Source organism: Apis mellifera, linkage group LG12, assembly GCF_003254395.2.
Source record: "Apis mellifera strain DH4 linkage group LG12, Amel_HAv3.1, whole genome shotgun sequence".
Classification (NCBI taxonomy): Eukaryota; Metazoa; Arthropoda; class Insecta; order Hymenoptera; family Apidae; genus Apis; species Apis mellifera.
Genome location: NC_037649.1, coordinates 4,775,956 through 4,791,564, shown reverse-complemented (window position 1 = coordinate 4,791,564; position 15,609 = coordinate 4,775,956). Strand labels below are relative to the sequence as shown.

General features: G+C 37.1%; 1 protein-coding gene and 1 long non-coding RNA gene across 2 annotated transcripts in view; one reads left to right on the top strand and one right to left on the bottom strand.

Annotated features, from left to right (window-relative positions):
* LOC413125 (LIM/homeobox protein Lhx9) overlaps positions 1–15,609 on the bottom strand; it is a 196,111-nt gene that overhangs the window by 104,561 nt on the left and 75,941 nt on the right. The gene's annotated exons all lie outside the window — the stretch shown is intronic.
* LOC113219167 lies at positions 2,226–5,205 on the top strand. The gene is made up of 3 exons (XR_003305906.1): positions 2,226–3,216; positions 3,286–3,454; positions 3,659–5,205. It is a non-coding gene; the product is annotated as an uncharacterized LOC113219167 (long non-coding RNA).

Genomic DNA, 15,609 nt, shown 5'->3' with positions numbered 1-15,609 from the left:
ACACCAGCGCCACTTATGTACGCGTACCTACCGCGATGGAATTTCATCCTGTCCGTTACGACATAAATCTCTGGCGCATTAACGCCGTCCCCGGCCCACCGCCGTTTCCCTCCACCCGCTCGTTGCTGGCCCCTTAATACGATCACCCGCGACCTTCGTCTTTGGAGAGAAGGAGGGCCTTATCACCCCTCGCCTTTTCACCCTTTCCGTTTACCGTTTTAAAGACTTTCCTTGAATATTTTCGGTTCTCTGAGATTCCTCATTCCGTTAACCTTTGACCAGAAAAAAGATTGGAAGAGGAATATGAAGGATTCGCCAAATTCGGTATTCTGGATATAAATTTATGTAATATGTGATTTATTTCAGTTGTTGGAGGAATTGGGAGATAATGGTAAGATATTCCAGATGATTATTTTATTTCTAATTAATTGAAAGTTTTTGGAATCTTTTTCAATGTTTTCTTCTTAAGATTTTTCTTAAATATCTTCAGCCGATTATATTCGATCATATTCCTGAGGATTTTAATTTAACCCTTGATCCGGGAAATAACGAGTACACGATCATGAATCATCAGATTTGTAATCCTTGAACACTTCTTATGAATTATAGGAGATGATACGAGGCCTCTTGGTGTTTCGATTATTATTTCTCGATTTATTTCGATGATTTATTTCCGTGACAAAATTCTGCGAAAGTAAAGTATGGAATAAGATCTCTCCTTATCCCTTTCATTTCTATTAAATATCAATTTAACATCAATTATATTTCTGTTACAAAAGTATACATATATATAATATTATTCCAGTCGTTCCAGAGTTTTCGTTTAACCCTTGATCCGTGGAACGAAGATGGAGCAAATGACACGATCATAAATCAACCAGATTCTCGGACCCTCCGAAAATGCTGCTAATGTAACAAATAACACGAGGCATTTCGCTTTAATTGTACCTCTTCAATCTCATTTTCCGCGACGTTTATTATATTATAAGCGTGAAATCGGTGAAAGCATAGTATCGGGCGCGAACACGGAACGAGATTCTAGATTTTTCCGATTCGTCACCAGAGATCGTCAACCGGCTGGCCATTACGCGTAAATCAACGGTAAGTGCGTTCAACGTGTCCAGAATTTGCTTACGCGACGACCGAAGAAAATTGATTTTCGACGGGGGAGAAAATACGCGCCGACTCGGTGGAGGGTGGAAGAAGAAAACAAAGAAGAAAAAAAAAAGGAGAAGAGAGAAAGAGAGAAAGAAAGAAAAAAGAGAGGCAAAATGGTCGCGAATTCGCCGAAGGAAGCGTGCACGGTTAAGGATAAAGTGTAAAACTGTTATTTGCGCTTGGCACAGCTGCGAGAGAGCTCCATGCGGACCCTCGCGCACCGTATTGGACGATACAGGCTTCGACCCCTGACGGCCCCCATAAATATCCAACGGTGGCAGCTTGTTACTCCACACCATGCGAACTTCAAACCGACCACAACACTCAATATCGCTCGACTACTTAGCCGGCCATGTTCAATTGCCGAATAATTTGCGAACGAGAGAGAGAGAGAGAGGGAGCAGAATGATTTTCGCTCATCTTGCCACGATTTCTCGAAATTTTTCTTACCCTTTTTACCCTTGGTCTTGGTTCCTTGGAAAATTTGAAAAGACGAGGAGATTAGGAAATTAAATTGAAAGTAAATTATCTCACGAAAAAAATTCATCTCTGATTTTGATAAAAGTTTGCGTGAGTATAGTGAAGCGTTAATAGATCGGTGTGTGCGTGTAATAATTTATTTTTTCGGACGGGAAAAATTTCATTAAGAGGATAGAATTAATTCTCAAAGTTTTCGTGTTTTATACGTAATTTTGCTTGAGAATATTTGAGTATTGATATTTATTATAGTTATTACATATTTAATTTACAATGATTGAGATATTTCATAATTTAAAATGTTCGTTTAAAAGAAAGGCAAGAAAAAATAAAATTAGTGTATATATATGTTATATAGATCGATACTAGCGCCACTTGACTATTAACTAGTCAGAAAATATTCATACGCTTGTTTATTTATGTATATTTATTGAATTATTCATTCTTTATATTTTTTTCAAATTATTATATTATAAATATAATATTCAACCTCTGATATTTTACATATTCACAACGTTTTATGTGAAACAAAACTTGAAAATATTTCAATAAATCTGTTGAATAAATTATTAATTTTTACTGAAAGAAAGCAGTCTCAACATTTAGACCTCGAGTTCGTTTCTAAAAGTAGCTAGTATGCATCGATTAGCCGACAACTTGCCTACAATCACGCGAAGCAAATTGCAAAGGAAACAAACATCGGTCGCAAAAAGGTAAAACTTCAATTTGTAAGTACAGGATACGCACGTAAGCACAGGTTTATAATTCATTTGAAATCAACGTTTAAGGTCCATTATCCCATTACCTTCTACGAATATCTGTTTATCCACTAATCTTTCTAATCACTTTAACAATAAAATAAAAAAATCAATACAGATTCATTCCTTCTACCTAATAAAAGATAAGCTTTCATCACTTTTATCCAAAGTATCTATTTTCCCTTCAAAGAGCAAAAAAAAAAAAATTCAATAAACTCGAATACCAAAGCTGTTGCATATTCCCAAGCTCGTTAAGAGGCTCGCCGAGAAAGGATTGACTTAAAACTCTGCACCGTATCAGTGCCAACGATCGGGATCGTTGCGTGCCACGCAATGAAACAGAAGTAGAAAGGCTCTCGTGAGCAAAGAACCTCCGCGATATTTAATAAGAAAATATTTTAATCCGCAGCCAGTCCGCAGTGCGCAATGTGCCGCGAAATTAGGAGCGAGCGTCTATCGGTCAAGGTAAATGCGGCGCGCATTAGACAGGCTGCAAGTTGGCCAGGGATGAGACGAAGAGAGATAGATAGAGATAGAGATAGACGCGAGAAGGAAAGAGATAGGAGGAGGTGTAAGGGTGAAAGCGACAGAGAGGAGGAGGAGGACGAAATGGGAAATGGAGGGGGTAGGTGGGAGCCTAATTGGTCGAAATTAGCAAGTTTAGTCATTAGTGGAGTTTCCGGCGGTGGCGGTGGGTCCACTTGACTCCACTTCCTGGGAAAGGAAGGACGGAAGGAAGGTGTGTACAGCTACCATCGGTTACGCGGTGCCTGGATATGCTTCTGGACGTGTCTACGGTGTCTGTGTACGCGTTTGAATATACGTGAGTGTGTATATAAATGCTTGCTTTTGAACGTGTATACGTCCGAGTATAAATGCATCCCGTAAGTAGGTATGGGTGACACCGGCCAAGTTTGCACGCGCGCCAGTCGGCGAGCAAGCGAAGCAGGCGCGAGTTGGGATACGTCACGGAGCACTTCGTGACCGCAAATAACTGTTTCCATTGGAATCCTGCGGTTTTACACCTTACCGCCGCCACGATATCAACGCCTTCACGCGTCGTATGTATTTAAACCGTATTACCACAGTTTTGAGTGGGTCACTGCTTAAAAGTGAATTTTTTTTTTTTTTAAAAAGGAAGGAAGCGATTGAACGTATGTCGAGGATGATTCTTCTGTTCATTATTTTGGAAAAATGATAGATAGGAACGAGACAAAGAAGGGGGGTATAATCAATTGAGAATGTATTTCTGCTCTTATTTGCAGGTTTGCAGTACAGGAAAGGAAGGATTCAGAGTTTGGATGAAATTACACAGGACACAGGAGAGGTTGTATATATTTATTTTGTCTTTAATGGAATTGAAAACTGTTCAAGTTATTACGTATGCTTAATGCTTGTTTCTAAAGAGGTGATAAGTTTTGTCAAATATATATTTGCAATCAGAAGGATTGGAGAAAAGGAAAGGTCAATATATATGTATATAAATAAATCAAATTAAATTGTTATAGAGTGATTTACGATAATCTTGATTGCACGGTTTCCATTCAAATTCCATTCAAATTCCGGTTACTTTTGGATCTTGTATAATATAAGAATAGGAAAAATGTATTTTTCCGCAACATGATTTATGTAAGACAGGTATTTCTAAGGCGTAGCCGTAAGACGAGTGTTTGCGACAGGCCAATTCGATAAATCTAGCGACACACGGTTAATACCCTGTATTTAGATTGTATTATCGCGGTCCAGTAAGTCAAGGATGCAAACGAACGTGTTCCCGATTCCTCGTATTTACCATGAAAACTTTTAACCAACATTTGGACCGGTGCCCACCCTGATGAGGACGTTTTACAGCCTAACTATTCGGGACCCCTTCGTCCCGAATCTATCCGTTCAAAAGGCTTTATATTAAATTTGATATTATGGACAGGCTTTAATTTAAAAGTTTTCGTTTGTATTTTTTATCCAAAGATAATTAATTCTCTATTTACCAAAATATTTATACTCCTACTTAATATTCAATCGGAATAAAAATGTTAACAATTATTTACAAAAAACTCGTTTTAATTTCTGCGTTTTATTTTTCATAGATAGAACTTTATTATGTAAATTCGTCGAGGAACAAACAAGTTTAATATAATGGGTATTCATTTAATTTTCCCAGCCAATTACGCGAGACAAGATTGTCACATAGATGTGTGACTTCGCGAAAATAAATTCGTATCGAATATTACACAAATTTTAAACAATATTGCATGTATCCTCTCCCTCTCTCTTCCCCCCTCCCACCAACTCTCTCCATACCCTGCCTCATATCTCACTTCATCTAACTTCACTTCAAACTTAAATTGCTTACAACTTAACATAACTCAAGCCTAAACTTTTGTATATATATCCTCCCCTAAGAATCGATCCAACTAAAGGTTTGTCCCAAAAAATTACAATATCAACTCTTTATACTTATTATTTGACCTTAACTCAACTCGCTGATTCTTCCTGCCATTTTTTCCTTTTTTTCTCGCATGTTGATCGGATCAATGCTCGATTCTCCCCCCATTGTCCGCGGGAATGCGCGCACCCCCTATATCAACAATGCACGTCCACGCGCGGAAACGGGGCATCAGCTGCCGCACGAGGGCCCTTAATTATTCTATTAAACAGGCCGCGGACTTATTGTGACGCGCGTGTTTGCGCGCGCGTGCGCGAAGGGGGAGAATGGCGGGGTAAGTAAAGTAGCAGGGCTCCACTCTGAATGGTGGCATAAATTTATTGTGTGTGGCCCGTGTGCAGGGGCCGGGGGGGAGAGGGAAAGCTGCTCGCCACGATTGTATCGCGGTATTGTGCGTTCGAAACGGAATGCCGGATCAATTCGTGGACGGATGCTCTTTTTCTTTTTTTTTTCTTTCCTCCCCTCCTCCAACCCGATCTCTCCTTTTATCCCGAAGGAAAGGAGGGAGGGAGGGAAGGAGAGAGGGAGGAAGGAAGGAAGGAACGTACGTGTAAAGGATGCCGATCAATTTAAACGACGACGGGCCTCGCGATTAGCCTCGTCCTATTCTGTTTACGCCCTTTTGAGGGATGTGTGTGTTCTAACGCGGTGATTTAGTATGTGTGTATGTGTATGTGTGTGTATTAGAAGGTTTGTGAAATGAGTGTAACCCCTAACTGGGTTAAATTTAGAGATGGTTTTGCTAGTTCGTTACGGTTTTGATCGATGTAGAGTAGGGTGGAATGAGGAAATTAAAATTGTGTTTGCATCGTGTTTTGGATAATGGAAGAAATATGACTTCTTATGTTTGAAAATTTAAATAATCTTTCCTTCCAAGCATTGAGAAAGAGACAATAAAAGTTGTTAGAGATTATTTTATTTATTCGAAGTTTCGATTTTTTGATTTTAGGTTGGTATTTTTAAATATATTTTTGTACTTTATTTATTTTTATTATATTATCATTTATTATATTTCACCTTTTTTTAATTTATCGATTCAAAATTTTTATCCCTCGAAAATAAATAAAATGAATTAAAGCTAAATTATTGAACAAAAATTTATAAAAACCAGTGAAATGATTCTTGAATGGATTGTGAGAAAAAATCTTAGTCAAATTCAAATTCATAACAGTTTAAATGTGATTGTAAACGGCAATTTTAGAAATCGTGGATAAAAAAAAAAGTTTTGCCACGTTCCTTTATTGCTTTCGTCCCAATTATAATAAAATTATTAACAAGCAACGTTTTACGCAAACTTTTATCGTCATAATTGGGCAAATGATAATTGGATAATTTCTGAATATCATTCCATTTTACTATTTTATTATTAACAGTGTTTTTCCTTTTTACTCTTTTTTCTTTTTTTTTTTTTTTTTTTTTTGCTTGGGATTGGACATGGTTAAGCAAATCGATACAGGCGGAGGCGACATTTTTGAAAACAGTTTTACGAGCGTCATAAAGCGACGTTATGCGTAATTCGAGTCGCGTCCTCAAAATTGATCCAATTGGGGTTGGCCAATTCAAACCGGTCCAATTTAGAGGGGGCTGTATCACAGATTTCTTATCGGGGCCATTTTAAAACGAAATTATTGCGAATTGAACTCGAATAAATGTGGACCAGTTTATAATTTTATAAATATGTATCAACTGTCCGTGTTTCGACAACAAAGAATGTTACGAGAAATTAGATAAGATTTAAATTAACAAACAATATAAATTGTTTAAATATTATAGATTAAATTGTAACATATCCATTTTTGATAACTTTTGAATTATTCCACGTAATAAATTCTATACTTTGCAAAATACATATATCTAAAGAAACGAAAAGCAATGAAAATATAAAAACGCAAATCTACCTTTTCTCATTCCATTTAAGAAAACATTTTTATCTTACTATTAAATTTTATATTAGCTTCATTAATATGCTATATAAAAATACATCTCTTTTCAATTTCCTCGAGATTGTTATCAATGTATTTCCTCTCTCGCCACACAAAATCCCCGTTTAAAAAATTAAAACGAAGAAAACTTAACACTCTTAAAAAAAAAAAAAAAGAATCTAAAGAATATATAAATTCCAAAAAGAAGAAAAAAAAAGAGGGAACGTGGTTTCAGCACGCTTGGAATGTTTTACCCAAAACGGTTTGGACAAAGGGCGAAGAATCATCGGTGGAAAAAATGGACCAAAGGGGGATGGTTGGCGCAGGGAGTTATCAGTTTTACAGCGTTGTTTCGATCGGCGTTGCAGAAATCGGCCGTGCAATTTTCTTTCCCGCTCGAGGAATATTTGCGCGGTGAAGAGCTCTCTGAAGGGGAGGGAAAGGGCATCCACGGCGTTCTCAGCGGCCACGTGATTGGTCGTAAACGCCAAAAATATGCGCCGATTGGCCGGTCGTCCGGCTAGTTTTATGGTAGCGCGCACCATGCCGGCCAAGTTTTATGGTTAATTTTTGCAATTTTGTAATTGCCTCGTGCCCCCGCGGGCAAACTGCAACAACGTTTACCCTCTGTCCCTCTCTCCCATCTCTCTTCTCTCTCTCTCTCTCTTCCTTTCTTTCAGATACACTCCACCGCTCGTTTCCGCCTTTCTTTCTCCGACTCATTTAGTTCCGTTTCGTTTCAACGACGATCGAGCGCATCAGGGGTACTCTCCTCTTCCTTTTCCTTTTCTCACACACTCATTAGCGATGGCTGTGACGCTTCTCGAGCAGAGTTTAATCCTTGTGATGAGAATCATGTAATTTTCTATATAAGAGAGAGATCGAGATATGGATATTTGTTCGAAATTGTTTTGGAATTTTTATAAATGGACAATTGTCATAGGATTAGAGAATTGTCATAAGTGTATGTATGTTTGTTTCTCTGAATCGTGGAAAGAGAAGGAAGAAAGTAAACGAAATGGAAATTTTGTAATATTTATTTTTAGTATATCATAACTCGAACAATTGTTCAAAATGATACAATATATTTCAATGAACAGAAAGCTAATTAAGAGATAAGCGTCCAATTTTAAATTATTATTAATTAAACATTTTAATGCAAAATTAGAAAGAAGAGCAATTCAATTCAATAAATAATTTTACAAGACAATTTCTTTCTCTTTCCTCCATTCGATTCATCAAATTATACTTGCTTAATCCCATCACTATTGTTCAAAAACATTCGTTCCTTTCCCTCAAACATCGACCTTTAACAGCCAATAAATATACCACACGAGAAGTTTCCTTCTCTTCCCTAACTCGACTCATCGAATCAATCACACTCGCGATACGCTTAATCCCATCACTATCGTTCAACGATATTCGTTCCATTTCCTCTTCATTCTTCAACATCATCGTTCAACAGTTAATAAATCGTGCACCACCAACGTGAACCGTCTCCTCTTTCTCTACTCAACTTATCAGATCAACTATTACAACGCGACTCGGTTGATCCCATCACTAGCCCAGCAACAACACTCGTTCCCTTCCCATAGAGGGATAATATCCTCGTGGAACGGGGCATCGGGCTCGCGATAAATTATCCCGCGGCGTGTATGCGCGCGATGCACCACGATCCAGCTCGCATCGGCGCCGGCCGCCGAGTGTTAACCGTTCGGCCAAAGTAATTATAGCAAGTCAACGCGCCGCGCCGCGCGGCGCAACACGTGGCCGCTGATTATCGAAATGTCGGCTTACTTGGCCCGCCGATGGAATCGCGTTTCACGCGTTGCGGTTTCCGCGTACACTGTCCCGCGCACCGCGGGGCTTCGAGATCGCGTTGGAAAGAATCGACCCGGAAAATGGCCGATTCGGGTTTCAAGCTGGGGACGAAACGGCTCGCTTTGTTCTTGGATAAATGGATTGGCGTTATGAGAATTCGGGATTATAGCGTGTTTGATCGCTCGTGTCGAGCGATTTCTTGATTTGATGCTGGAATAATTGTAATATATTCGAATATTGTACATGAAGCTTTTTTTTTTTTTTTGCATGTAAGAATTTTTCGAAGTATTAATGTTGGAAATGTTTTTAAAGATTTTATTATGATTGAGAAGTATTGAAAAATTGTACTACTATGTTTTATTTTATAATTTTAATTTTTCTGCTACCTTTAACGATTTGAGATAAATTTAACGTACAGTTGCATCGTTTTATTCGTTAAATATAATCTTTTTTATATTATACATCTTTTTTCATTATAAATTTCTTTTCATACGATCCAACTGTTTTAAAGATTAAGTGATTCTGAAATTAATTGCCTAAGTTAATACTCAATTCTTTCAAAACTTAGAACGATATATTGCAATATAATGATATGAAGAAAAAAATGAAATATAACGTTACGTTATATTAACTTATAAATACAAGATAATTAAAATGAATCTTGTTGCTATATAATATACTATATATAGAGCTAAAATAAAATAATAACATTAAATTGTAATATTAAACGAATATTTCAGAAGTAATTTAATCTCTCAAGCGATTATCGTCGCACACGCAATTTATGAAAATTCTTATATTATATTAATTCATTCGACATATTTTTCCAGAATAATATAATAGAAAATACAAAATTAATACAGTAATATAGACATAACAAAGACGAAGGATTGATACAATAATAATAAAAATGTCAACAACGAAAAATTCATCAAATTTCAAACAATCCTCTCAAATTAACCATCCCACACATCGCGAAAAAAAATCTCGAGGAAAGATTGAGCGCCAAGATCGATCCATTCATCACCAAGTTTCTCCGTCAACTGATTAGGGACGATAAGGGTTGCCCGCTTTTTAGAAATTCCATCGTGATCCACCGGGTGTGTAGCCAATTTTGCCGGTGCGCCCGTAAAGTAATGATTTCAATTTCGCGAGATCGCTGCCGCCGGTTACGAAGGGTTTCTCGCCCACGCGCCCCTCCACCTCTCTCCCCTCCCTTTCTCTCGCTTCCCTCTCCCCGCTCGAGGATTTGGATTAAGCGACTAAGGAAATTCAATATCAGTGGCTGAGATGGGCACATAAAATTACTGACTGCCACTTCGCCTTAATTTGCGCAGTAAAGTTTCCCCTCTCCGCGCCAAAGCCTCCCCTCCTCCCCTCTACGCGGGGACCGGCGTGCCGCGTTCCCGTGTAAAACTAAGGGATTATGATTCGGTTATTGGCTCGGGCCGCGTTTCGCTGCGTAATTCGACGAAATTTCCAACGGCCAATCCCTCCTCGCCGTGATGAAATACGAGGGTCTTGTTACGTTTCCGGACGGCTCCACCCCCCTCTCGCGCAGTTTCCCTCCCCCTTTTCTTCCTAGTTATATAGGTTATGCGCGAGATATTCACGTATGATAATTTTTAATTTTTAATTATTGTTTATTATCGAATTCGTTGATGTTTTATTGATTAGATATCGTTCGTTTAGATCTAAAATATTTCGGTATTTATTAATATCGATGATATTATTGTAGATATTAATTATTAAGTAAAAGTAGATTCCTTTAAGATTTTTGTAAAATAATTCTTTACCTGGAAATTGAGAATATTATTGAAAATTTGAATATGGTAAGGAAAGATTCAAGGGTATTAATAAAAATAATTGCATTGAATAATATATTTTAACGTTAGATTCATAAGGAAAGATCAAATATAGAGACATATGAGATATATCAATAAATTACGTGTCTTAAACGATTTTAATTATAAGTTTTGAACGGTAAAATTTTCCAAATCTTGATTGATTGTCAGTGTGACGTTTGAAAAGCAAGGAACATCTGGCGGAAGAGAAATTCTCTTAAGGATTACCCTTCCCCCTCCACCCCATTTACAGCTATTTCTCAACGACCTTGTCAATTGGCGATCGTCAAACAGAGGGAAAGAAAAAAATGGAAACATGACAAAAGATAAAGAGAGCTGGTACAGGGGGCAATAAAGCGCTTCGCAGGCCGGAAACGGTGTTTCAAGTGTCGGTAATTTACAAACCTAATGACGGTGGCGGCCAACGTTGGACCCGGAAAATCCGTCCATAAATTCCAATTTATAACCAAACAACCCTCGAAACTGCGCACGCAAAACCGACCACGTGCAAAATCGTCCAACTATGCACTTCAAGATGTTTCGAAGAATCTTTTGAAGGAGGGCCAGGGGTTGCACACCCCCTCGGACGTTGGCAGTGCGTCACTGGTATCAGTTTATCAGATGCTGAGGATGACTGTGGCAGCTGTTACTCGGAGATATGGTAATTTTACGGAAAGAAACTGGAACAGGGGATTGAAAACCAAAAATACAATGGGGGATGGAAGAGAAGGAATCGAGAGAGAGAGGCCAGGCTGAGGGGTCTGATTGTGAAAACGAGGACGTGGCGAGGGTAAGACGAGTAATATCTGTCAAACACATATTTTTTTCAGGATTTATCACGGCCTAGTCACCGTAGTTCGTAACCAATTTAATTTCTTAACCGCAACCCCTGCAAGATATTCCATTTTGAACGAAAATTTTCGAATTTATTAGAAACGAGAGATTTAAACTGATTTTTCCTTCTATTTTATTCTTGTATTATTTTTAATCTCTTTGTTATAGAAATTGAATTTTATAGAGGAGATAGGAATACATATACAATAATTCTTTTTTGTTTTTGATTTAAGAAATTTTATAATGTATGAAATGTAGGAAAGTTTATACATATATTTATACATTGTAAAACTGTTAATAAACAAGATTTAATGCAATAATCGAATATAACGAGAAAATTTATTTTATTTTATTTTCACAATCACGTTATTTCGTTCTGGGCAATTACAATGGATCCATAATAAATACAGTTTTTTAAGCTTCTCGTTTTGTTTCAAATTTAATCTTGGCGCATGAATGAACGATTAACACCTATTTTATTGCATTATTCATTTTACAACAAATTTTAATTGTCTCTATATAGTACTAATTTCGTTATTATATCAAAAAACAATTGTCGCAATAAAATATAATATATCTTTAAAAAATCACCAATATAACCAATATAATAATAAATTCTGTCCAAATATATATATTTATATACAACAAATATTAGTTCCTCCATTATCTTCCCTATTCTCTTTTAAATCAAAAAAACGACACGAGTACAAAACCACGCATATATCATCGACTCATAATATCGCGCCATCGAGTCAATTACTTCCCTCTTCTTTTTTTTTCTCTCTCTTCTTCTTCTTTTTCCCTCAAAGAACTAAGTCATCCAGATCACGTTACCCAAGTTCAATCGAGACTAACTACTGCCGCACCCTCCCCCAATTATAACGACCAGCCGGCAACATCCTAATTGCATCGCATCGCGCAATGACACGCTAATTGTAAATCCCTCTAACGACGAACTCACGTGATCACCCTTCACGTGAAAAGAGAAAAAGGAATAAAGAAAAAAAAGAGAGAGAGAAAAAAAGAAAGAAAGAAAGAGAGAAAAGGAATCCGCCGAAACTTTATTGCCGGATGACGAAGAGAACAGGATCCTTAACGTGCCTTCATCGTATTAATTTGCCCAGCGAGACGACAAAGAGCCGAAGTCCTTAAAGAGCCGAGGCGCTTCCTCCTTTCTCCACAGCCACCCCTTCTAATCAATGTTTCTCTTTTCCTGCATTCCCCGCCTTTGCATCCCTCCACTCTCACCCTCCCCTTCCTCCGTGTCGCTTAATACAATTCCACACTCCTCCCCTCCCTCTCTCCCTCTCTCTCTCTCTCCCCCATTCTCCCTTTCCCCTCCGCCACGCATCTGCCCGTACGCGGGAATAATAAAACTCTTTTCAGCAGATGCAATCCGGCATGACGTTGCTCCTGGATCGCCTCGTGCCTCGGGCTTACAACATTTGTCGGTTCTCAGCTTACGATTTGCGCGCGAATAAGTATGCGAGGACATCGCGAAGCGGTGATCGAATTTCGGGAGAAAGAGAGAGAGAGAGCTTAGTCAAAATGTGTTTTGAACATGGTTAAACATGGTAAGGAGATGCGCGTTTTTACGAAAATTTGTGAAGAGGGATTTTCTAGGTCGTTGATTAATTCGATTCTAAAATCGAAATTGCAAAATTGCTTCCGTGATGTTTTGGGGTTTTCAACTTTGTTCTTGGAATTCCAAGATCGCCGAAGATTGAAATATTCCTGGCAGAAGAGGGAATGTGTTAAAATTTTCTACTATCTTTTGCAGATAAAGTGTAGTGATCTAAAGAAATATGCTTATTTTAAGATATAATCTGGTTTGGAAATACAAATAAAAACGATATGTAATGATCATTAATGATAGGTTAAAGGAAAGTCAATTCAACGATTCAAATATAATCTACTTTATATTTTTAATAAAACAAATCATTATAATTCTCATAATAATCAAATGATTTCAATTTAAGATCTTACAAAAAAGAAATGCGTTTTGATTTCTATCAAATAATATACTTTTTGCGTAAGTCTTTAATGAAAAAAATTGGCGTTCTCCTTTTTTTTTGTACTTGTAAATGTCACAAAGTTTTAAATTATGAATATAAAAAGGAAAAAAAAGGGAAGTTGATGAGGAAATTGAGGGGAGGAAAGTCGAAGGAACGAGGAAGGTAACCAACCGACGTGCGTGCACAACGTCGAGGGTGCAATTGAACGTCCTGCGGCGTTCGTTTACGAAACAGGAAATAATAACGCATTACCAACGACAGCTGCGATATTATCCTGAATTGAAGTGTTATTCGAGGGTCCGTGGAAAATTGGAGAGGGGGGACATGGGGACGTCTTTGTGGGATGGGAAGCCCACGATGACGATCGCATCGCTCCGTTTGGATGGAAGTGGAGTCAATCATGGCAATTTGTCGTCACTCGCGAGAATTTATGGCTGTGTGCAGGTTGAGAAGAGATAATAGTTTTTTTTTTTTTTATAAACGTCGTGCATGTATGTAAATTGCCTTACTTTAAAATATCTTTCGTGCGGTTTTAATTATCCTCTTTGTGCTATCCTTGTCAGGATAAATAAATAACTGGATTATTTTTAGATTTACTCGATGTAGATACGAAGAAGAATTGTTGGTGAATCAAACTTGGAAGATTTTTACGCAACTACGAATCACTCGTATATCGTAAATTAGTTAATTAAGGATAAATCCAGTGATATGGTATCAAGTGTGAAATAAAATTCGCGAATTCAAATTGTTCCAGATTTGACAAGAATCTAACAAGATTAAATTAGATTGGCTAGATTCTATTAGAAATGATTTAATTAGAAAAATCAAATTGTGAGAATAAAGGAATGAATTTGAAAAATAATATATGTAAATAAATAAAAAATACTAAGATACTTAAATTAAGAAAGATAATATAATAAAAAATAAAAAACAACTTATTTTCTATGTTATAAAAGATTCTTCTCACTGTATTTTTGTAAAAATATATGATCAATATTTAAAAAAAAAAATTTCTTAACATCTAAGTATCTTAAATTCATTTAAAAGAATTTTATAAATTTCTCTCCTCTCCATCAGTAACAAAAGAAAAAATATATTGATTATTCGCAGTTAGTAGAAAAGTTATGTCGATTTTTGATTCCAATAAAACAAACAATGCCAAAATGGGTGGCATGTCGCTGTTCATTTTACGAGGGTGATATTTTATGTTCACAAACTAGTCCAGTTTAGCGATCAATTCAGATGAAACAATTCGGCATTGTTTTCAACCAGTCAAATAAATTAGAAGCTATAAAAATGTGTAACTATTCCTGCTGAAAAATATTCCCCCTATTTATTTTACCAAATTTCATCGATTGATTTTTCATTGATTTTTTTAACGATGAAATTTATCTACTATAATTAAAAAATTACATAGACACGCTACATGATATAATTTTAATATTTGCAAAAGTTGAATATATAAACCTATCATGCACAATAAATTTGTTTCGTTCTACAATCCATCACCCTAGTTATGCAACTTACATTCCTAGCTCTAATCTACTTCCCTTTCAGACATTCAAAAGCTTCAAACGAATCAGAATAATAAAAAAAGAAAACTTCAGATATCTCGTTATCTTATCCTCTCTTTCTCTCTCTCTCTCTCTTTCTCGAAGAATAACATCTACTTTCAAGATCTCATCTGAAGCAAAGATGGCGTCTAATCACAGCTTATCGAATCATTCACAAAAAACGTTTCTTATTCCTTTGAAATTCATCCTTCCATTCCAAACAAAACACAGATATATATAAAAAAAGAAGAAGAAGAAGAAGAAGAAGAAAAAAAGGAGCCAACTATAATAGGAATAGATTCGAATGATATTAAAGATATAATCTCACGAACAGTATAAAGCACGGGATCTGGAAAATGGGGTACGACCTTCTACGCCGGTCCGCTTAATGGTTAATAATTATCTGCCACAGCCACGAGAGCACGTAACGATGTTTATCTTCAAACCCATTCCACTTCGAACTTCTATTACTAAATAAAAGATCCTTTCACCTCGATAACGGGGCTCTCTCGTGAACGCGCGCGCACACCTACGAGCACCCACACCAACGACCTCCCATGCTCCCTATGTGTGCCCGCCTATGAAATTATCCCGTGTATCCATAAATCTCCCCCGATTCCTACGATTCTCTTCGTCGTTAATGAGTAATTAGTGCTCGAATGGCAATTAACGACGAGAGAGAGAGAGAGTCGAGTCGCGCAAGAGAGAGGAGGGGATTATTCGTGAAAAAGGAAACGAGAAGAAAAAAAGCAAATGAGAAGAGAGAAAGGGAGTGAAAAAG